The 22,949-nt window shown below is 33.9% G+C and overlaps 1 long non-coding RNA gene across 1 annotated transcript in view; it reads left to right on the top strand.

Annotated features, from left to right (window-relative positions):
* The first annotated feature begins 12,935 nt into the window (after positions 1–12,935).
* LOC127552117 (uncharacterized) overlaps positions 12,936–22,949 on the top strand; it is a 204,054-nt gene continuing 194,040 nt past the window's right edge. The window contains exon 1 of the long non-coding RNA XR_007951264.1: positions 12,936–13,101. This is a non-coding gene — a long non-coding RNA (uncharacterized LOC127552117). The remainder of the gene's footprint in view (positions 13,102–22,949) is intronic.

Below are 22,949 nucleotides of genomic sequence, written 5' to 3'. Positions count from 1 at the left end.
TAAGTAGCATCTCTCAGGGAAAACATTTTTGCTCCCCAAGAAAATTAATTTGTAGTTAATTGTGAATTAGAATGGAAGTATCCCAAGCAAATCAGCCCTGGCAGTAAAATGGAAAAGAAGGACTTAAAAAGAGAAGATAGATATCCCTTTATAAGCATGTTCACCCAACCTTCGTAATTAAAATTCATAGATGTAGTAATATATACCAAAATTCGGATAATGCATATCTAATCTTTATTTCAGAGAACTAATAAAGGGGTAGTTTGGATTATTATCTACATAGCTAGGGTTTTGGAGCATTCCCAGAGCACCTAACACATAAGTACCCTGTTCTAGGAGAAGAAATTCTGTTTCCCTACCATGTGGGTGGGAAGAGCCTCTTTCATTGGCTTTGTTGGCAGAATAGACTGAGTCTTTAAAAATTGCTAGATTGAGAAGCTTTCTCTCTTTTCTTCTGTATCCAGAGAGGGTATATCAATGATGCAATGAACTGAACTGTTGGGGAGTTTGGGGTGGTGGACTACCTTTTTTATTTCATCTTTTTATCCTGTGGTCCTTTGAATAGGATGGATGATTGTTCTTTAATTCATTTATTTTGTACTTTTCAGTTTGAGGAGAAGGTAGTAGAATCCCTTCAGTCTCTAGAGTTTGAACTATGGCATTCTTGGAGGCAGATTATGTATATGCAGTCAACCAGCTTTGCAGGGAAGCTGTGAGAAGCCAGAGTGCCCAGATCTTGAGCCCAGGGGTGACTGTGAACTTTGAATTTAATGACTATATTATATAAGAAGCTGTGAATCTAAGCCTCTTTCCTTCCCCAGAAACTTAGGTGATGAAGAAGGGTACTTTACATCTTCATATTTTTATGGGGTTTTTAGGGGATGTTTTTATGTTTATTCTAGCAATTCCTTTAAAGTAAATATACATGTTTCTTTATAAAAGCTAATTCAACTCTTAAGTTATTAAATGGAAGGTAAGGGACTATTCAAACAAAGGAGTAATGGTAATGATGAAGGTAGGAATCAAAGTTTGAGAGTCTTGATACATCCAAACCCACTTAAAGATATTGGAGAACCTGGGAGTGTGAACATATCAGGTGTTCAGGCAGCAGTTATCTGAATAGTTGTGGTTATACATAAATTTCTAGGCCTATTTTCTGGAATCATAGATCTATAAAGAGGTAGCTATGTAGTACAAAGAATCAGTATACGATATATAATCCAGAAGACCGCTATTCAAATCCTTCCTCAGACACTGAGTAGGCAATAATAACTTACTCAGGTTGCCTCAGTTTCCTTTTCTGGAAATGGGGATAATAGAATTGTTACAAAATTAGAGGTAATATCTGTAAGACATATGCAAATCTTAAAGCACTCTATATATAAAGACAAACTATTATTATTTTTTAGAGCTTTTTAATCCAGTCATCTCCTTTATCATATTCTGCACCATTCCAAGCTTTTAATTTTTCTTTTCTGTGTTATCTTCCCACCTAAGACTGTAAACTCCTTCAGGGTAGAAACTGTCTCTCTTTTTCTTATTTGTATCATCAGAGTTTAACACAGTACAGTAACATAGTAAAGTTTTAATAAATGATTATCATATTGTATCTAGTCCAATTTCCTCACTTTACAGACTAGGAAACAAAGATCCAGGGAGGTGAAGTCATGCAAAAAGGCATGTGTTTGTGCCACTTTTTTTTTTCCCTTTATCCCAAATGAGAATTTTATGGAAGGAGCACTAAAAGTAGATAGTTAAAAACAAACAAACAAACAAAAGCACCAATGAACACATAAAATATATATAAAAAGATATTGTCAATGCCTGGCATATAGAATGTAATGAATATTTGATGACTAATATGCGTAAACCAACTAGCCACAAAAATCTATATGGACTTATAGAACACAGGTTACTCCATTGCTTAGTTTGCCACTTGGTTACAATTCCAACAGAAACTGTTTGCCCCTTCTTCAGCCTATAAGCTATCTTGTTAAAAAATACATATAGCTCCAGGACTTGTGGGAGTATAGGATTTCCTTGGAGTACCCAGAATCTTCCAAACATGGACCCTTCTTGCAGAGAAAGACATTTTGCCAAGTTCAAGGATAGTTCTTCTTATCAAAGATATCAAAGAATAGAGAACATTCTAGTATACATTTAGTAGAATATACTCAAGAGAGCAGCAGCTCTCTATTCTTTAAGGTTTTTTTGTAAGATCATATATCTAGAGATGGGAATTCAGAGGTTCAAATCTCCCATTCTACAGTTGAAAAAATGGAGGCCCCAGGAAATTTTAATAATTAACAACAATAACAAACAAAATAACAATATCTAGAATTTAGCTAGTACTTTAAAATTTACAAAATGCTTTATGAGTATTGTATTTTATTCTGATGCCAATTCTGGGAAGTAGATGCAATTATCTTCATTTTACAGATGAGGAAACTAAGGTGGAGAGAGGTAAAATTATATTCTTAAGGTCACATAGTCACAGGGGACTTGAAATCAGGTGTTTGACTCCACATTAAGTTCTTATTAAACTTCTTGAGTCAATTTTTTTTAAAGCTCTTGGTATATGTTCTGGGAATACAAAGAAAGTGAGATGTACAAAATCATGAAGCCTCTACTTCTGTTATTCTGGATCTTTTGATAATTGTACTAAATGCCTAGAGACCCACATGGGTCTTTTACTGTGAATTTCTTTCTTAACAGATAATATTAACTGAGTTGAGAAGTAGTGGGAAGGATCTTAGCACATAAAGCACCAACTGTGTTAACATACAATATTAGTCTGAAAAGGAAAAAAAAAATGATTTAATTCAGTTGATTGTAACAAAGTTTGTCTACTGAGAAGCAAACTGATTGCATAGAAAGAAGGTTGTATTGGAGTGGGGAAAAGCTGAGTTCAAAAATTACTCATGACATTTACTAGCTGTGAAACTTAATATCAACTCAATATCTTCAACTATAAAATATTTTTTTAAATATATTTTTTAATTCTAAATTTATAAATATATTCTAAATTAATTTATAAATATAAATAAATTTTATAAATTTCACTGGGAGAATGTAAAATCCTTGTGATCAGAAATAATTTCTTTTTGTGGAGGGGGGTGTAATTCTGGCACCAAGTAATGCCTTAAATATAATAAAACCTTCACATTTCCCCCCATTCAAATGACAGGGTGATTAAAAGACTCAAATGAGATAGTATCTGCCAAATGTTTTTCAAGCCATAAAACCTCATAGAAATGCCAGCTGCTATGATTAATAATGAAAATGACAACAAAGGCACTAATAGAATACCATTGAAACAATTTATTTTTAATGATTGAAATAACTTAATCCAGCATTTTTTTCTGTGCGTGATTTGTTTTTATTTTTAGAAAGTTTTATTAAAACCTTTCTATACTATAATCATTGTCATTTATTAATCTATGTATACATATATTCATATATGCATATAAAACACACAGAATGTACATTTACTACATTATTAAAATACAACAGAAATCACATTTTCTTAGATTATATGATATAGTGTAACATATTATGGTTAATACATTATATTATAGATAACAGAATCCCACAATTTGAGTTGGATAAAATTTTTGGAATCCAACTCAAAGAAGAAAGGAATTTCTCTTTTTCCCTTGGCCTTCCAACTTTCCAGATAATTTGGTATCCAACCTATATTTGTAAGTTATCTCCAAGGACAGGGAACCTATCTCTTCTTGAGGCAGCCAACCCTTTTTGTATAGCTTGAATTGTCAGTTTATCAAAACTAAATTGCCTTTATTTTTTGGCTATGCTTCCTCCGCCTTCCTACCCTACAACTACTCCTAGTTCTATACTCTGCACTCAAACAGAAGAAATCTAATCTTTTCTTTCCTTGATAGCTGTTAGAACATTCGAAGATGGTTAGCAAATCTTTACCCTTATTCCATCCTCCCTCAACTCTTCTTTTCTCCAGTCTAAACAAGCCTAGTTCTTTCAACCAATCTTCAAATAGCCTGATGGGTTAGCATGATGGTAAACCATCTCAGCAGATGGATTAAACCAAGTTATGTGTGATTTATAGGTCTCAAACTCATTCATGAGTTAGGGAGTGAATCATATGAAGACTTCTTCCCAACTGAATGAGTGAATGGGGACAATTTGTTCCAAAGGCCAAAAAGGCAGCTGGAGCAGGTTCTGTGGAGCACATAAAATTTGGTCAGACATCAAAGATGCTGAAATCATCCATTGCATCATGGGCCATTACTAGCCATCTTGAATTTCATTGCTCCACTGGGCTTAAATGACTCTGAAAAGGAGAAGGAAGCGCATGACTTTTTGAATTAAATTCAATTAATGCACAAGCCAACTTATTACTCCATGATGTTATTGGTCTTCTTCAAAAACTAAGGACAAACAAAAACAACATATAGCATGAACTTAAAATCCTTCATTATTCTGATTGGTTTCCTCTGAATGTCTTCCACTGTATCAAGATCCTTTCTAAAATGTAATTCTCAAAACTGAACATAGTACTTAAGAAGAAGTCTGAGGAAGGTAGAGGCAAATTAGACTATCATCAGTTTGTTTCTTGTAGCTATGTTTTTTTTTTTTTAGTGTAGTCTGAGATTACAGCTTTTTTGGCTGACAAATCACATTACTAATATACATTGAGCATGTAATTTAATGAAAATTAGCTTCTATATCAGTTGTGGCTGGGAATAATAATAGTAATACATTCACAATTAAATAATCACAAGTAATAATACATGTTTATAAACATGTACATATACATAGATAACATATATACTTTATACATACATACTTATATCTATATGTATGAATTGTGATATGTGTAAACAATGCTATGAATATGGCAAAAAAGAGAAGGTATACATATGTGTTATTTTTACCAAATCATATACAAATATTTATTAAGGAGCAGCTACTTGGTGCAGTGGATAGAGCACCAGCCCTGAAGTCAAGAGGATCTGGGTTCAAATCTGGCTTCAGGCATTTAACACTTCCTAGCTGTGCAATCCTGGGCAAGTCACTTAACCCCAATTGCCTAAGGGGGGAAAAAAACTAAATATTTATTAAATATCTGTGTGTGTGTGTGTGTGTGTGTGTGTGTGTGTGTGTGTGTATAAAATCACCCATTGTGCTAGATACTGGGAATAAAAGAGCATCAATAAAACATTTCCTTCCCTCAAGGACTTTACAACATCAACATGCTAAACAGTTCCAGCCTTTCTGAAAGTAGTTGGCCATTTCTCTATTGTTCAAAAGTGAAAAATGAGATAAGAATGTTACTTTTTTACTTATTTATTTTCTTGATACCCTTTATGTTCATTGAGATCATAAACATCAACTAACATGAAACAACAAAAATTATATGTCCTGAAAAGGAAAGTTCCTGAAAAGTTTGCCATATTCCTAGTTTCTAAGCTTTGTCTCAATTGAGTACATGTATTATTTCCATTGTTTGCCATTACAAATATCACGATGAAATTTTATTTTTTTGTACAAATTTTCTTTTCCTACTTTCAATAAACTTTGGGATATTTAAGCTTACTATTGCTGAGTCAAAGAATATGAATTTTTAGGTAATTTATTTTGTTTAATTCCATTTTGCTTTCTCTAGTGATGGGACTCATTCTTAGTTCTACCAGAATTGAAAATCAACTTATCTTATGACGTCTTCCAATATTAACTAGATCTGTCTTTAAACCAATTTTTATTTGAATGGCATATTGGGATACTTAAAAGTTGTTTTAATGGGCATTTCTCTAGTTAATGATTTTGAATACTTTTTTGTGGCTGGTTGTTGTTAATTTGTCCATCTTTAAAAAATCTTCACATTCTTAACATTTGATCACTGAGGAATACTGTAATTAGGAAAAGTTATGAAAATTCATAGGAGATTTGGGACACCATAAAAACAAAAAGACAAAAATAGTCTGAGATGTTTAATACACAATTTAAATGAGCAATTTCATGGAGACAATGTTAGAATAAAGATATATTCGCAAACAGGATTTCATCTAATCCAACCCTTTCCTTTCATAGAAATAAACAATTAAGAATGACTGGAAAACTTTGCTTATATAAAAAAGACCTGTGAGATTTTGTGGACTCTAAGGTGAAAATGGGTTCTATAGTGTGAAATGATTCCCTCTCCTCTCAAGTTAATGCAGTTTTAGGCTTCAGTAACAGTTGTTTAGTTCTAAGAAAAGATCATGATAGTCTTGCTATGTACAGCCTTAGTTAAATTGCCTTTGGAAGATTTTGTTTAGTTTGTCAGATAAGGTAGAGCTAGAGCTGGGGAACTTGGATGGTGAAGGAACTTGACAGCTTGCCTCCCAAAGTTTATTTGGATTTCTTGGGGATGTGCTAGCCTGTTGAAGAGAACATTCTGAGGAGAATCAATTCTTGAAATACTTGAAAGATTGTTGCATGAATAAGGGATTTGCTTTGGTCTGGTTGGCCTTAGGGGAATAGAAAAAAGGAGCAGTAGATGCAGAGAGGCAAAGTTTTTGTTGAATTTTTAAACAAATATTATATTTTAATTTATTTAAAAATGAGATTAGGCAGATAATCTTATTGCTTTTTCAACACTTCAGGTTTCTTGGGCTTCTCTAGTGTATCATTATCATTACTGATTACTTCTGTCTTCTAATTTAATAGATACTTTTGAAGAATTGTTATGATAAAAAAAATGACAAACTAATGACCAATGCAGTAATGAACTAATCTAGATTGAGTTCAAGTACCATATAGGCCTACACTTTATTCTCTTCCAGTTGGGCAAGATCAAACAAAGTTTGCTGTCTAGTGTATAAGTTTGAGAAAATGGGATCACCTTCTTATTATTTTGATGTATTTGAGGACTTTACTGGAGATATCTTAACATGAGTTGACAATTCCATTCTTCATTACATTTCTAAAGAATTTTGAAATTGACAGCATGTGTCCCTTACTAAAACCTTATGAGCTTGAGAGTAAAAGCACTATTAATCTCATCTCACATATGCGGTCAAAGGACTTGAACACATTCACAAGGCCAGTAACTCAGTCAAAGGACTTTCTTCCTAACTACAAAGACATGACTTTCCTCTACTGTAAGCAGACCACTTCAACATTAGTTTCATCTTTGAACAAAATAGTCATATTTGAATTATTTAGATATAAAGAGGTGTTATTGTACTTCTGAAGTTCTAATAATTGTCATCATTATGTTAATGCTCAAATCACTCTGTAATCTCAGTGATTAAGGAATTTCCTTCAATGAGGTAGCCTAGTTATTACGGTTGCCAACTTTGTGGGACTCCCATCTATATTTCCTCTGAAAACTTCACTTCAAGATGCATATGCAGTTGCCTTTCTTGATTTCTTGACCTAGGGGATGGAGCCAAGATGGTGGAGAGGAGATGTTCCTCAAATTAACAGCAAATCCAGCCTCTGACCTGGTTTTGGAGTGACAGAACTCACAAATATTTGGAATGTAACCAATTTCCAGCAGAAGATAATTTGGAAGATCTCCAGAAAAGATTTGTTTCAATGGGACACAGAGAGAAGTGGGCTGAGCACAGGCAGCCGTGTGGAAACCCAAACACAGGCAAACTCAGGAACCCAAGATGATGTAAACTCTGAGGTGCCCAGAGAATTTCTCGGGAGGAATCTATACCAGTGAATCTACCCTGGTTGCAAGCCAGTAGATCAGCAGAGAAGTTATAAAATATCCAACACAAACACAAAAGGTAAATAGTGAACCCTGAAACGCCGGAGTCTCATGGGACTTGGCCATGCCAGTACATGTCTTAGTACTTAATATAGTTCTGCAAGATTCACACCTATGATAATGTAATTATAAGAGAGCATATAACCTGGGACAAACTCAGCCAGGGTCAGAGCCAGAGAAGACAAGAGGATTGGAGATGGTTGCTCAAGCTTTTGGAGCCAAAGAGAGATAGATTCATTTACTTGATCATTATCATATATGTGAATCTTGTAGAAGTATATTAAGTACTAAGTACATGTACTGAACTAGAGAACTATTAATCACCATGGTAAACTAGATAATCATTGTATTATCAATTTCACTTAGCACCTTTTAAGAATCCTTGTTTCAACTACAAAGTTCTGGCCCATAACATCTCCCACTTTCTTTTGTTTTTGAACATAGTTGATCATGCCCTACCTGACTTCTCAGGGAGGTGAGAACCCCAAAAAGGAAGTGATCACACCTTCCCTGACTTTTCAGAAAAAGGGGCGAAAACATCAAATAAGGAAGTGATCATATCCTCCCTGACATCTCAGAAAGGGAGATGAAAACACCAAAGAAAAATAGGGAATCAAACTAGATTAGCAAGTTTCTGAAGGGTCTCACTTAAAACAGGTATACATAAATCCATCACCATAGGAGATATTACACAAGCATATAGTAATACAGGCCAAGAGTTATATAACAAACAACATGAATCAACATGAGGACTTATACATATCCATAAGTTCTAGAAATAGTCCAAAACCAATCTATTGTCCATTACTTCATGTGTCAGGGAATCCAATGATTCCGGAAGTTTTTGAAGTTCCGCAAAGTTTTATCAACATTTTTTTATCTCAGGGAATCCAATTATTCCTGCTGGTTTTGAAGTTCTGCAACAGTCTTATCAACATTTTTTTTTAATCTCAGGAAATCCAATAATTCCTGTGGGTTTCGAAGTTCTGTAACAGTCTCATTATCAACCATGCTCTTCGAGTCAGATGTTTCTTAGGTCTTCTCCTATGTTTCAAGGTTTTTCTCTTTTTCAGTCTCTTTCCAGGTTGTTGGCACCCTTCTGATTCCTTCTCCATCTGTAGAAATACAAGCAAACTCTTCCTCCCAAGCAGTTAGCCTATCTAGTCCCTGCCATTCAACACTTTCTGGATCTCTCCACATCACCTGGAGATTATATTGGAGCTGTTCACACAGGGCACTGCCCTTCTGTTGGGTTAAAAACCCTGTATTCTCCCCAATTGTAATCCCTTTCTCCCATCTGATTGTTTCTCTGCATTTTGTCAAAAGCTTTTTCTTAGCTTTTTTTTTTTACATCTATTGAGATTATTATATAATTTTTGTTGCTTTTGTTATAAATATGGTCGATTATTGTAATAGTTTTCCTGATTTTGAACCAGCCCTGCATTCCTGGTATAGGTCCCACTTGGTCATAGTGTATTACCCTGCTGATAAGTTACTGTAATCTCTTTGCTAATATTTTATTTAGAATTTTTGTTGAGTTAGACTTGCTGCCATAGAATTGTGCAAAATAGTTTTCTATGATCAAAGTTCTTTTCTATTTCTTGCTCATTTTGTTTCTTTTTCTTTTGGTATCCCTCCCCCCCACCCCCTTTTTTTTTTTAACCTTTATGATTGAGCACTGCTCTTGGGGCAAAGACGGCACTATCCCAAATTTCCTGTGCAACTCTCAGCCTTGGCTTTGAGTACAGGGGCCCCTTATGTTTAGAGGGGATAACTTTGTCTGTTCTTTTCAGGAAACAGCTTGGTTTCACAGAGTTTGCCTTCTGAGCTGGGACTGGAAGCTGTCCCACTGATTTGCTGCTCTAGTGAGCCAGGACTGAAGGTCTTAGTTGCTGATTTGCTGTGAGTAGGACTTTCTCACTGACATTTCCAAATAAGACATGGGTTGAACATCCTTTTCACTCCAATGAGACTGACCTTTCCTGAAGTTTTTTCAATCTATCTTGAGCTGAAGGGTGCTTTCATTCCATCAGACTTTGTTCAGAGGTTTAGTTGTATATGTTTTTGAGGGAAACACGTTTTATGTGATCTTTTATGAAATTTAATATAATCTATTTTTCCCCTGAGGCAATTGGAGTTAAATTTCTTGCCCAGGATCACATAGCTAAGAAGTATTAAGTGTCTGAGGCCAGATTTGAACTCAGGTCTTCCTGACTTCAAAGACTGGAGCTCTATCCACTGTGCCACCTAGCTACCTCAATAGAATCCAACATTCTGACAAACATAGAGATTACATAGAATTTTCCTTTGTTAGCCAATATTACAGCAGAAATTTACATTTTAGCTAACACATAGACATAGATATGATATTGTTCTAAAAGTAGGACACAATAAATCTTCAGGTTCTTCAGTAAACTTCAATTTAATAGTTTTTTATATGCAAAATTTATTAACATTCATTTACAAATTTGATCTTCAAAATTTCTGTCTTTTCTCTGAGAAGGCAAGCAATTTGGTATAGATTTTATATTTGAAGTCTTGAAAATATATTTCCAAGTATCCATATTGCTTAAGAAAACACAGACCAAAAAAAAAAAAAAATTAAAGAAAAAAAAAGAAAATGAAGTGTGTTTTAATCTATATTCAAGCCCCATCAGCTCTTTCTATGGGGGTAAATATTTTTTTTTCATAATAAATCTTTGGAATTATCTTGGATCATTGTATTAATCAGAATAGCTAAGTTCTTCACAATTAACCATTTTACAATATAACTATTTTTGTATGCAATGTTTTCTGGGTCCTACTCACTTCATTTTGTATCATTTCATTTAATTCTTCCAAGGTTTTTCTGAAAGTATCCTGCTTATCATTTCTTATAGGATAATAGTATTCTATCACAACCACATTCTACAACTTGTTTAGCCATTCCTCAATTAATGAGCATTTCCTCAATTTCAATTCTTTACTACCACAAAAAAGACTGGCCTAAGTAATTTTGGACATATAACTCCTTGTACTTAAAAAATTCTGTTTGGGATATAGATTTATTGCTGAGTAATCCGCAGTCTTATAACCCTGTAGGCATAGTTCCAAATTTCTCCCAAAATAGTTTGATAAGTTTACAATTTTACCAACAGTGCTCTTAGTGTCCTAATTGTTCCACATCCTCTTTAACATTTGTCATTTCCATTTTCTATCAAATACTTAGTGTTCTTCCTACTATTCTGTAAAATGTCTTTGATATAGTCTAATTGGATTTGCCCAGAGGCATGATAAAATTAGTCAATTTTTTAATTGGGGCTTAATAGCTCAGAATTGTTTTAATTTAAATGTCTTTGGCCTATAGTGATTTGTGGAATTTTTTCATATGACTATAGATAGCTTTCATTTCTTTTTCTGAAAACTGCCTGTTCATATCTTTTGACTACATATCAATTGGGAAAAACCTCATATTCTTATAAATTTGACTCAGTTCTCTACGTATTTGTGAAATGAGATTTTTATTAGAGTAATTTGTAATAAAAGTTCCTCCCTCAAGTTTCTTGCTTTCCTTCTAATCTTGGCTTCTTTGTTTTGTTTGTTTAAAATCTTTGCAAATTTTACATAATCAAAATTATAAATTTCATATCTGTAATGCTCTCTTTCTTCTTTGGTCATATAGTCTTTTCTTATTCATAAATCTAACAAGATAAAATTTTTCATGCTGCTCTAATTTACTTGTGATATTTTTATTTGTCTAAGTCATATATTCACGTTAACCAATGTAATGGTTTTAGATGAATTTTCAGTACTTTTGGACCTATTTCTCTGTCAGTCACAATTACACAAAAATGGAGTTTGGTCTGGATTGAAAATGCGACTTTCTCATTTTTGCAGTCAAGTTTTCCAACCATCAAGGAAAAGACTTTCTCTGCTTGCCAGGTCGACTTTTCTAATATGGATTGATTAACATGAGGTGACCAAATAGATTATTTGAGGAAGCCATTTCCTAGCAAACACAGCATGGAAATAACTTTTTCTCAGCAGGGTCAAAAAGCCAATGTGCAAAGTCCTGCTGGTTTTCCATCAAATGTTAATGTGGAAAGCTACAGGGCCCAACTAGTATCAGGCTAACACAATGGAATGTGATTGCTTAGTTTTCTTGCATATGCTTTCTTACTAATTCTATTTCTTAGATCTTCTCCTGCCCCCCAAAGTAGTGTGCTCTTATTCTCAGTGGAATCAGATAACTATTCAGAAATAGGAGCTGAATCTTTAAAATCCTCAGATGAGATTTGATTGTTAGGAGAATTCAATTACTCATCCATTTCCTAATTTCTTAAATGTTTATTAAACACCTACTATGTACAATGCATTATTCTGGGTTCTTCAGAAGGTACAAATATAAATAAGAAATAATTCCTCCCCTCAAAGATTTTATCATGCCTCTGGGCAAATCCAATTAGACTATCTCAAAGAAGTATTACAGAATAATAAGACCATGATATCACAGGGATTCAAGTCCAAATTCTGACACATCTTAGTTGTGTGACTAGAGGCAAGTTGTTTCATCTCTTTGAGGCTGTCTTTTAATATATAAAATGGGGATGATAGTAATGGTTATCCTGCCTACCTCTCAGCATAATTATAAGGAAAGTCTTCTGTGAAGAACTGTAGAAATGTCAACTTATTATTTTGATTTGGGAAATGATTGGCCACTCTTGATTGCATTAACATAGTAAGTAGCAATCTGAGTCAACCTGTCAGACAATGATGAATAGTAAAGTGATTTTCTGTTTACTTCTCAAACTCCAACCTGAACAAACAACCACAGGCTTTTTAGACTTCGAAGGACCTCAGTGCCCATTTATTAAATGATAGAATATTTGTAAAGGACTTAGCATTGTGTCCATCACATAATAGCTGCTAGACAAATGCTTATTCATTATATGTAATCCCCATTAATTATCTGCATTATACCTAAACCAAGTTTGAGGGTAATCACTAGGCTCAAATCTATCATTGAAATAGGCGTATATCTAGTCCCAGCACGTGAAAACATCCACTGCCTAAATGGGCAGATAAGAACAAGTTGTTCCAAGAGCCACGAATGCAAATGAAGTGCTAGACCTTGGCCAGATATCAAAGATGTCAAGATTATCTACTTTATCCCAAGTCATTGCCAAGTGTTAGGATTTTAGTATTGACACTGGACTTTACTGACTCTGGAAGAGAGAGTGAGATTGACAACTTTCTGCAGCTCTGCCTCTCTTAAATCCAATTAATATGCAGGTCAAGATATCAGTCATGTCATTAATCCTCTTCAAATGAAGAATGAGCAATAGCAACAACTACACAGGTTACAGAATACAATTTAAATGGTAAGTACATGAGAAAAGAAATGTTATGACATGAGATGAATGAATATAAAACATTTATTCAGACTTTGCTACATACCAAGGACACAAACATAAAATTAAGATAATTCATATTCTCAAAGGATTTGTATTCTACTTGAGGAAAATAAAATATATAGCAAAGTAATGATCTGGGAAAGGTGTTTTGGTTTGGAAAGTCACAAGAATGGAAAGCAGAATAATAAGATGGCTGCTTGTCAGGCTCTTTCCAAAAGTTAGGGGAGTATTGATTTGGCAATCATTTTGAGTATAAGTGGACCAGTTTTAACTAGGAGCAAATGCCAATGTTTCATGGACTGGGTGCAATTTGATTTGGTTTTTGAAGGGTACTTAGGATAGCAATAAGTGGAGATGGAGTAGAAGGCAGGGAGTAAACATTTGTAGAGCACTTGCTATGTGCTATGCACTGTGCTAAGTGCTTTTACAAATATTATCTCATTTGATAATGATTGGAGTGGAAATGAGGGAGAACAGGGTGAGTCCAGAGAGCTTAACCACTGATGAAATGTGTGGGAAAAGGAGAAATCAAAGGTGACTGTTTGCCTTGGTTAATAACAAATTTATGAGCCCTTGTCATACGGAAATTAGGAAGAAGTGTATGGCGACTCAGTTTGTCACACATTTTGGGTTCTGTATAGAGCATAAAGTATTGGAAAGGGTTTTTGAAGCCTTCACTGCTGAATTTTAAGGAATTCATTAGCATGCATGGAGAACCAATAGCATCCCACTAATTAATTAGGAAACAATTTAGCTGCACTATGTGGGACAAATTGGAGCAGGATGAGATTGGAAGGAAAAAGGAGCCTATTAGGAGCCTATTATTCTAGTCTAAGGAAGAAGGAAGAAGGATATGAATTAGGGGTTGAGCAGTAGAAAGGTGAGGAAAAGATGATGTAAAAGATGGAATGATTGGAATATTTATTAAAAATGTTTATTAACATTATTAAAAAGGGACACAAAAAGCAGAAGTGAAAAAACTCTGTCTTCAAGAAACATATTGTAACAAGGGAAATAATTTGTGCACATCTAGATTGTTGTTGTTTGTTTGTTTGTTCTTTCAAAAGATTAATGGCATCACTATGTTGGGGTCAGAGTATGGTGTTTTCATCTGTGGTTGATCAGGACAATATGAGCTCAGAAGGCACTATCATAGTTTGGACACAAGTGGTACATTACAACATTTGGAATGAAAGTGGTTCAAGATGCACTCAGGTCGTGTGTGTGTGTGTGTGTGTGTGTGTGTGTGTGTGTGTGTGTTTCTATGATTCTGTTTTATTCAAAGAGTACAGTGCATTCTTTGATGTGGGTATACCATGCTGGGTGGTCTTATGCTAGTGATTCCCGTGTTTCCCAGTCAATGTGAAAGTTCTTCAGAGATAACTTCAAAGGGATACCTTCAAAGGGTCCTTACACTACTTCTTTTGACCAATGGAACATTTACCTCATATGAATTCTCAGTAAAATAATCTTTTAGGTAAGTCTAATTTGGCATTTAGGCTGTGTAGCAAGACCATTGGAGTTGTGCTATCTATAATAGAGTTTGAATGTGCTTTAGAGCAGGGCTTCTTAAACTTTTCCCCTCATGATTCCTTTTCACCCAAGACATTTTTACTTTACCCTGGGTATATAGATATATAAAATAGGCATAAAAATCAAACACTGACCAATAATCAATAATAATTTTGTGAGCACTATATTCAGTTATGAGATCCCATATAGGGTCACAAACCACAAGGCTTTAGAAAGGATCCCAGTGTCAGTTATCTTATCTTGCCAGGTAATCTTTAGGATCTTCCTAAAACAATATAGGATAAAATTGTCCTGACACAATTCCTTATATAGGAATAGTCATCTATGCTCAAAATCTATCTAGCACACATTGTGCATGTTTCCATTTCTTTTTCTAGAAAGTAGTAGGTACTCTACCACTACCATCTCTGTGGGCACATACTTGAGTTTTATTTAGGGAGTATATAATTTCTGCTTTGGGAACTTCTTTATCTTGCTGATACTATCTCTCTACAATTGACTTCTCTGGAGTTTCCCAGGGTAGGACTATTTGGACAAAAACCAGCCAATTAAACAAACTTTCAAGATATTCTAGACCATTCTGGTTTCTGTTACTTATCCATGATTATCTGGTATAGTTCTCTTTTTCTAATCTGTAGCCCTTTTATAGAAAGGATTTTTGATCTTTAATAGTTGTGATCCCAACATACCCAAATCTTATAACTCTATCACCCATGTTAGTCTAGATGTTAATTGATCACAAAGCATCCAAAACAAAATTTCCCAGTTTTGGCAGAGACAAAGAAATCATCTTCAGTGTGATGAATATATCTTATACATAGATTATTTTTTAAGTTAGAATAATGACATGTCAGCTAATCTTTTCAAATAGACCATGGTCTCTTAGACACATCATTTACTGTAGAAAAATAAACAAACAGAAAATCCTTAACTGCATATTAAAAAAAAATCATCAAAACACTATTCGAAATTAATAAAAGCCAATGAGAGTATGCAAATGGAAAGAAATAGAAACAGACTCACTAAGGGAGAGTGCAGGATTTAATATTCTTAGATATAGCAGACAAAAATTCCAGTGCGAAATATCCAATGATAAGGACAATATGGTTCAGGAGGAAAGAAATAACACACCAAGCAACTTCAGGAAAACTCAGGCTGGACTTTGGAAATAAGACAAGGGATTATATAATGCAACTCTAAGTAATTATAAGCACTTCACTAGAATCCAGATTTACTAAGCCATTTGGGAGTTACTGAAAAACAAGTGATGGATATATGAAAATATTTGAACTTAAAAGAATTTGCAAAGAGATGTTTACTTTGAGTAAAATTCTAAACAATAGTTAGGATTCTAATTAAAATATATCTAGAAATCTATATGACTATATCTATAGAAATCTATATATCTGTAGATATATAGATATTTAAAGCAATTCACTTTCCAAACCAGGATTAAAAAAAAGTAGGCAACAAAATTTATGGCTTTGGTTAAATCTTTGAATCTTTCAACTACATCTTTTGGATAAAGAAATAATGGAGAAGCAAAATTAAAAATGAAGACCAAAATTCCAATGTATTTTTATAATCTTGAAGAAAAATATCTATCTCTGAAAAATTAAATAAATTTATGTTTTTATCACTTTAAGACAGGGTTTGAAAACTATTTTGTTATATATTAACCAATAAGAAAAATAATATTAAGAATTGTGTGCATTAATAGTTATGGGATTATAGATTTAAAGCTAGGACTTTCAGAAATAACTAAGTGTTGTACCATTTTATAGGAGAGAAAACTGAGAACCAAAGAAGTTGAGACCTTAATTTTGCCCAAAGTTACAGAGCTTTACTCTTTTCAAACAAATGTTTGAAGAAAAGTTATAACTTATGCATGCAATGCTAAGTAGAAACAAATTAAGGGAATGTAAGCTCCAGGAAAATGACAGTGCTCAAAAACAAACATATATTATTTACAAGAAACATATTCAACCCAGAAAGAGTCAAATAAATGCCAAACAAAGAGAGTAATTTCAAAAAATCAAAAGAAAGCATGGATGGATGGCATTAGGCATATTTGAATTAATACTTTAAAATAACAAAATTAATGATCAATCAAAAAGCATTTGACATTTCTAGAAAGTATGTTAGTTGCTAGAGATACAATGACAAAAACAAAATTGTTCTTGCCCTCAAGGAGCTTGCATTCTACTGGGGAAATAATATGTGCAGATTTATATGTGGAACTTCTATATATCTATGTTACACATGTTTTTAAAAAAGCTATATATAATAAAAAAAAGTTGGGGGAGTCAGGAATAGATTTATGTAGCTGAACTTTGAATATTTTAAGAGAAAAAGGTGAGGACAATATCAAAGGAACAGGTAGTAATCTTGAAAGAGTAAACTAAAAAGTTAATAATAGCAGAAAATTTTAACTTTTACTAATAGATTAAGATAGATATTTCAATAAACCTGCAATCTCATAGATGAGAGTACTTATTTCCTCTATTGCTGCATATCTCAAGCCATTCAAGCATTTTTTATCCTGTGTGATTCTCAATCATGTTCTCTCATTGCTTCTTCCCCAAAGCCTTTACCCAATCTTCTAGAATTCTTGCTTTAAGTAATTTTCTATTTTATGTATTTCAGCATATTCTTTGGGTGGTACATTTGTTATTTTACAATTTTGATACATTTAATAATTTAGTTAACCTAATAATCTAGGAGTTGTTACATTTTCTCAGAAACTGGGATATCTTGATCTGAGAAGTGTGAATTATTTTAATGGTTAAAAATTTGCAGGAGATGCAGGATCTGTCAATGTCTTTACTTTTTCCCCCTTTTCTTCATTGATATTGACAACACAATTGAATAGGTTAGAGTTATTTGATGGTTTTTCTCATACTTCTCTTTTCTTCAATTTGATTTTCTCATTAGTTCTAATTAGTCTATGATCTGAGTATACAGACAGCTGAATCTGAAATGACTTCTGTGACTACCTATTGTTTCTTTTTTAAAGAATTTTTTTGTGAATAGTTTTTCTTGAGTATAGTGTAGCGTGTGTGTGTGTGTGTGTGTGTGTGTGTGTGTGTGTGTGTGTGTGTGTGTAGCATTCCCATCCCTTCCAGGCACTGAGGGTGATTCTGAGGTCCTGATCCTGGATCTGAGCATATTAACAAGAGTATTGAAGAGAATTCTGTGTTATTCAGTCAAAATTTAAAAAAAAAGTGTTATTATTATTCAAGGCACAGTGCTAAGTGCTATAGACTAGCAAAGGAAGGCAAAAACAATTTCTACTCTCAAGCAGCTTTTATTCCGTACTGAGAAAATGTTATGTGTACTGTTTATTATGAGCACAAAAGTCTTAACCTGCTTCAACAAATTGGTGAAAGGAATTCTCAAGGTGGAGAAAGCTCAGGATAAAGCAAATAAATTATGCACAAAGCCACTTCTATAGCCTCCACCTAGATATACACATGTGGACTCCCCACCAGCCTATGGTATACCCAGAAACTGTCATAAGAGCTGAAATGCAGCTTTAAATGAATTTCTATTTTTAAATGAAATAGTAAATTATATTGAGTAGAAGCTAGAGAATAGATCAGAGTTTCATTAAAATAGTATGCCAATTAGGTTGTGAAATAGTGACCTTTTGAACCTTTACAAGACAACAGGTACTTTGTTATTTGAACCAAATTATATTAAACAGTATTCATATTTGTTACATCAAGCCAAGAACTCTGCTCACCATCCTAAGACCCCAATATCTCAACAATATTTTCTATCCATAGGTCAATTATATGAATGTGTGCTAGATCTGTGGATTATGATGTGATAATCTCCTCACTGGTAGAAAAAAGCCTGAAGTACTGATAGGATTACAATACTCCCTGAGGCAAGCAGAGAAGGGCACTGATGGTTATCAACTCAGTTTTATAGGCCCAGGAGGGTCTTGAGAAACCGCATCTTATTGTATCCAATCAAAAAGCCAAGTCATGATGTCCATTACCTGAGGTTATAACTCCCTTATAAATCTGTCAATGGCCTGTGCCATCTTTGCTGAACCCCTTTTGGGTTAGCCAGCAATGGCTTTCTGCCTTGTGGTGTCTTTCTCCACCACCTTCTCCCTCTTGCCTTATCATGTTTTCTCCTTGCTTTAGCTAATTATACTCTTTTAGGATGCTAAGCTCCTCTGTGATTTTAGCCTGCCAGTCAATGATATACTTCCACTTCATGAAGTATTCCCTTTCTCCTGATTAATTGTGAGTTCCACTAGGAAATTTGTCCTTTCCATTGTTTATTGTTAAAACTCCTTTCTTTGCTGAGAGAACAAGCCTTTGCCCTCCAAAATCAATTTCATATTTATCACATTTAAAATCTATTTTATCTCTTCATTTTGCATATAAGCTCTTCTCATAAAGCACCTTCAACTCATGACTTTCAGGAAATTCTGGGAACTGTGGTTCTATTATACATATTTAGACATTGTAGATTCAGCTCGACAAAAGAGATAACTATACTTGGCAAGGAGAAAGCCATTGTGAATTCTTCAAATATTGATTGCTACTGAACCCCATCATTTGGTGCTAAACCTTAATATTTAGTGCTGGACTTTAACCTCATCAGATTGTGTATTCTCTGAAGGAATATTCCATTTGGGGACCTGTCACCTCTCCTGGTAATTGCCCCTTCAGATTGTGTCACAGTTATGAGGTATTTGGTTACTCAGAAGTGGATGATGATGATGATGTTCTAAGATATAGAATTAGTGTTTTCTTTAATGAACTTCTTCAAGGGTTGGTGGATTTCCCTTCTTGGAGGTCTGCAGTGAAAGACTAGGTAATTACTTGTTGAGTATGATATTGTGGATTTTTCATTAGATTAGATGCCTTCGATTAGATGGTTTGAAATTACTTATTACTCTAAAATTCTGTTTCTGATTTTATAGGAAGTGGGGTTAGTTAAATGCTGGCTGCTAGAGTGATCAGGAAGTCTTCATGTAGGAGGTGGTGCTTAAGTTAATATTTGGAGAATATTAGAAATCCAAAGAAGTAGAGAGTAGAAAAAAAAGCACTGAAGGCAGGAAGATTAACTAATAAAGAGTCATTGTGATGAGAGGTGCAATATTGGCTGTGGGGAGCAGCAGAGAGGCCAATTTGGCTGGAAGATAAAGTATGTGAAGGAGAGTGTTGAATAATAAGACTGGACAGGTAGACTGGAGTCAGACCATGAAGGAGATTAAATGTCAGATAGATGACATTTTATTTTATCTTAGTAATAAGGAGTCATTGGAATTTATTGATTACCAGGCTAATACTGGGTTATTTGTGCTTGAGCGCTTTCTCTCTCTCTCTTAGAAAAAGCCTTTTTTTAAAAAATTTAATTTAATTTAATTTAATAATAACTTCATATTGAAAGAATCCATGCCAGGGTAATTTTTTTTTACAACATTATCCCTTGCACTCGCTTCTGTTCCGATTTTTCCCCTCCCTCCCTCCACCCCCTCTCCTAGATGGCAAGCAGTCCTATATATGTTAGATATGTTGCAGTATATCCTAGATACAATATTTGTTTGCAGAACCCAACACTTCTCTTGTTGCACAGGGAGAATTGGATTCAGAAGGTAAAAATAACCCAGAAAGAAAAACAAAAATGCAAATAGTTCATATTCATTTCCCAGTGTTCTTTCTTTGGGTGTAGCGCTTCTGTCCATCATTTATCAATTGAAACTCAGTTAGGTCTCTTTGTCAAAGAAATCCACTTCCATCAGAATACATCCTCATACAATATCGTTGTCGAAGTGTATAATGATCTCCTGGTTCTGCTCATTTCACTTAGCATCAGTTCATGTAAGTCTCGCCAAGCCTCTCTGTATTCATCCTGCTGGTCATTCCTTACAGAACAATACTATTCCATAACATTCATATACCACAATTTACCCAGCCATTCTCCAATTGATGGGCATCCATTCAATTTCCAGTTTCTAGCCACTACAAACAGGGCTGCCACAAACATTTTGGCACATACAGGTCCCTTTCCCTTCTTTAGTATTTCTTTGGGATATAAGCCCAGAAGTAAAACTGCTGGATCAAAGGGTATGCACAGTTTGATAACTTTTTGGGCATAATTCCAGATTGCTCTCCAGAATGGTTGGATTCGCTCACAACTCCACCAACAATGCATCAGTGTCCCAGTTTTCCCGCATCCCATCCAACATCCATCATTATTTTTTCCTGTCATCTTAGCCAATCTGACAGGTGTGCAGAGGTGTCTCAGAGTTGTCTTAATTTGCATTTCTCTGATCAATAGTGATTTGGAACACTCTTTCATATGAGTGGTAATAGTTTCAATTTCATCATCTGAAAATTGTCTGTTCATTTCCTTTTACCATTTATCAATTGGAGAATAGCTTGATTTCTTATAAATTAGGGTCAGTTCTCTCTATATTTTGGAAATGAGGCCTTTATCAGAACCTTTAACTGTAAAGATGTTTTCCCAGTTTGTTGCTTCCCTTCTAATCTTGTTTGCATTAGTTTTGTTTGTACAAAGGCTTTTTAATTTGATATAATCAAAATTTTCTATTTTGTGATCAGTAATGGTCTCTAGTTCATCTTTGGTCACAAATTTCTTTCTCCTCCACAAGTCTGAGAGATAAACTATCCTATGTTCCTCTAATTTATTTATAATCTCGTTCTTTATGCCTAGGTCATGGACCCATTTTGATCTTATCTTGGTATATGGTGTTAAGTGTGGGTCCATGCCTAATTTCTGCCATACTAATCAGAAAAAACCTTTTAAAAGCATTTGAAGGTCTTGGGTCCTCTTGTTGACTTTGGAAATACAAAAGCTGTTTGGAAGCAAGATCTTTTCTTTATGGCTTGCTTGATTTAGTTTTAATATGCGTATTATCTGTTTTAAATGTGATACTTAGATGGAAGTCCAATTTTAGGATTAACAGTCAATCAACTAGCAGTTATTAGACACTTTCTACATGCCAGGCATTGTATTAAGGGTTGGGGATGAAAAGAAAGAGAGAGAAAAAAAAAAAAAAAGAGAGTTCTTACTCTCAAGGAGTTCACAGTCTAATGGGGGAAAGCAACATGTGAACAATTACATATGGAAAAGATATAGACAGGATAAATTGGAGAGTAGTTTCACAAGGAAAACATGAAAATCATGAAGGATCAGGAAAGGATTTCTTTTGGTAGGAGATGAGTTTAGAATAATGCCCTTTAATTCCTATTTATTTTATTCCAGTTTTTCTGTTGTCTCTTGTATAATGTGAGAAAATTTTACTACTGTTTTATTTCTTTGTCTTTCCTATTGTTTATATAGACAAGGCTGTTTGACAAAGATGTGTCTAGATCAATTGGAGATTAATTTTTCATGCTTAATGTCCTTGAATTCCATGTTATGTCAACTAATTCCTATTTTTAATATTCATATAAATGTTACTCATAATTTCTTATTTTATTGCAATTTCTTATAAACAATTATAAGCTATTTCTTATTGCTTAAATAATGTTTGATGTGTCTCAAATTGGAGCTCAATTGGAGATTAGTTTCTTTCTACTTCCAGATAGCTTCAAATAATACTTTATTCTTAATATTTCTGTAAATTTTTATTTTATAACTTACTAAGACAACTTCTCATATTCTTTTTTCTTGACCATTCCAGAAAGCCTTATAAAGTTTAAATTTTGTCTCAAAGCATCCTCCATATCTTTCCTTATTTTGACTTAGCTTACTTACAAGTGTTTTTTCAGTTTAGTACTTTTATATGCTTATGCTTTTTTTATTTTCTCCTCTTTTCTGTATAGTGCTAAAATTTTTGATTTTCATCAATTCCATTGATGTGTTATATTCACACATATTTTCAACTATTGAGCTTTCCCATGCTCCTGTACTGTGACTTTTTTACTGTACCCAATTCCTTCTTTAGAGCTTATTGCGATTTTTTCCCCCTTTCATTACATTTCTTTTTTCTTCTTCTTCTTCTTCTTTTTTTTTTTTTTTTTTTACTTTCCACACATTCATGATCCATTTTATTGCTTCTTAAGAGAATTTTTACCTTTTTTCTGCTAAGGCTGTTGATATGATTCAACTAGTTTTCTTCCAATCTTTCCTTTCATTCTAGGCATTTCCCCATTGGGCTGGAGTTCTTTTTCAATTTGCTCATTTCTTTAGGTGATTTAGATATTTTCTTTTGAAGATTTCTGCTACTTTTTTCCATTGTGGCATTTCTATTGCTATTTTTAAGAAAGAAATTGAGGAGGTTTCTCCTG

Source organism: Antechinus flavipes, chromosome 2, assembly GCF_016432865.1.
Source record: "Antechinus flavipes isolate AdamAnt ecotype Samford, QLD, Australia chromosome 2, AdamAnt_v2, whole genome shotgun sequence".
Taxonomy (NCBI): Eukaryota; Metazoa; Chordata; class Mammalia; order Dasyuromorphia; family Dasyuridae; genus Antechinus; species Antechinus flavipes.
This window is presented reverse-complemented; position numbering and strand designations above follow the sequence as displayed.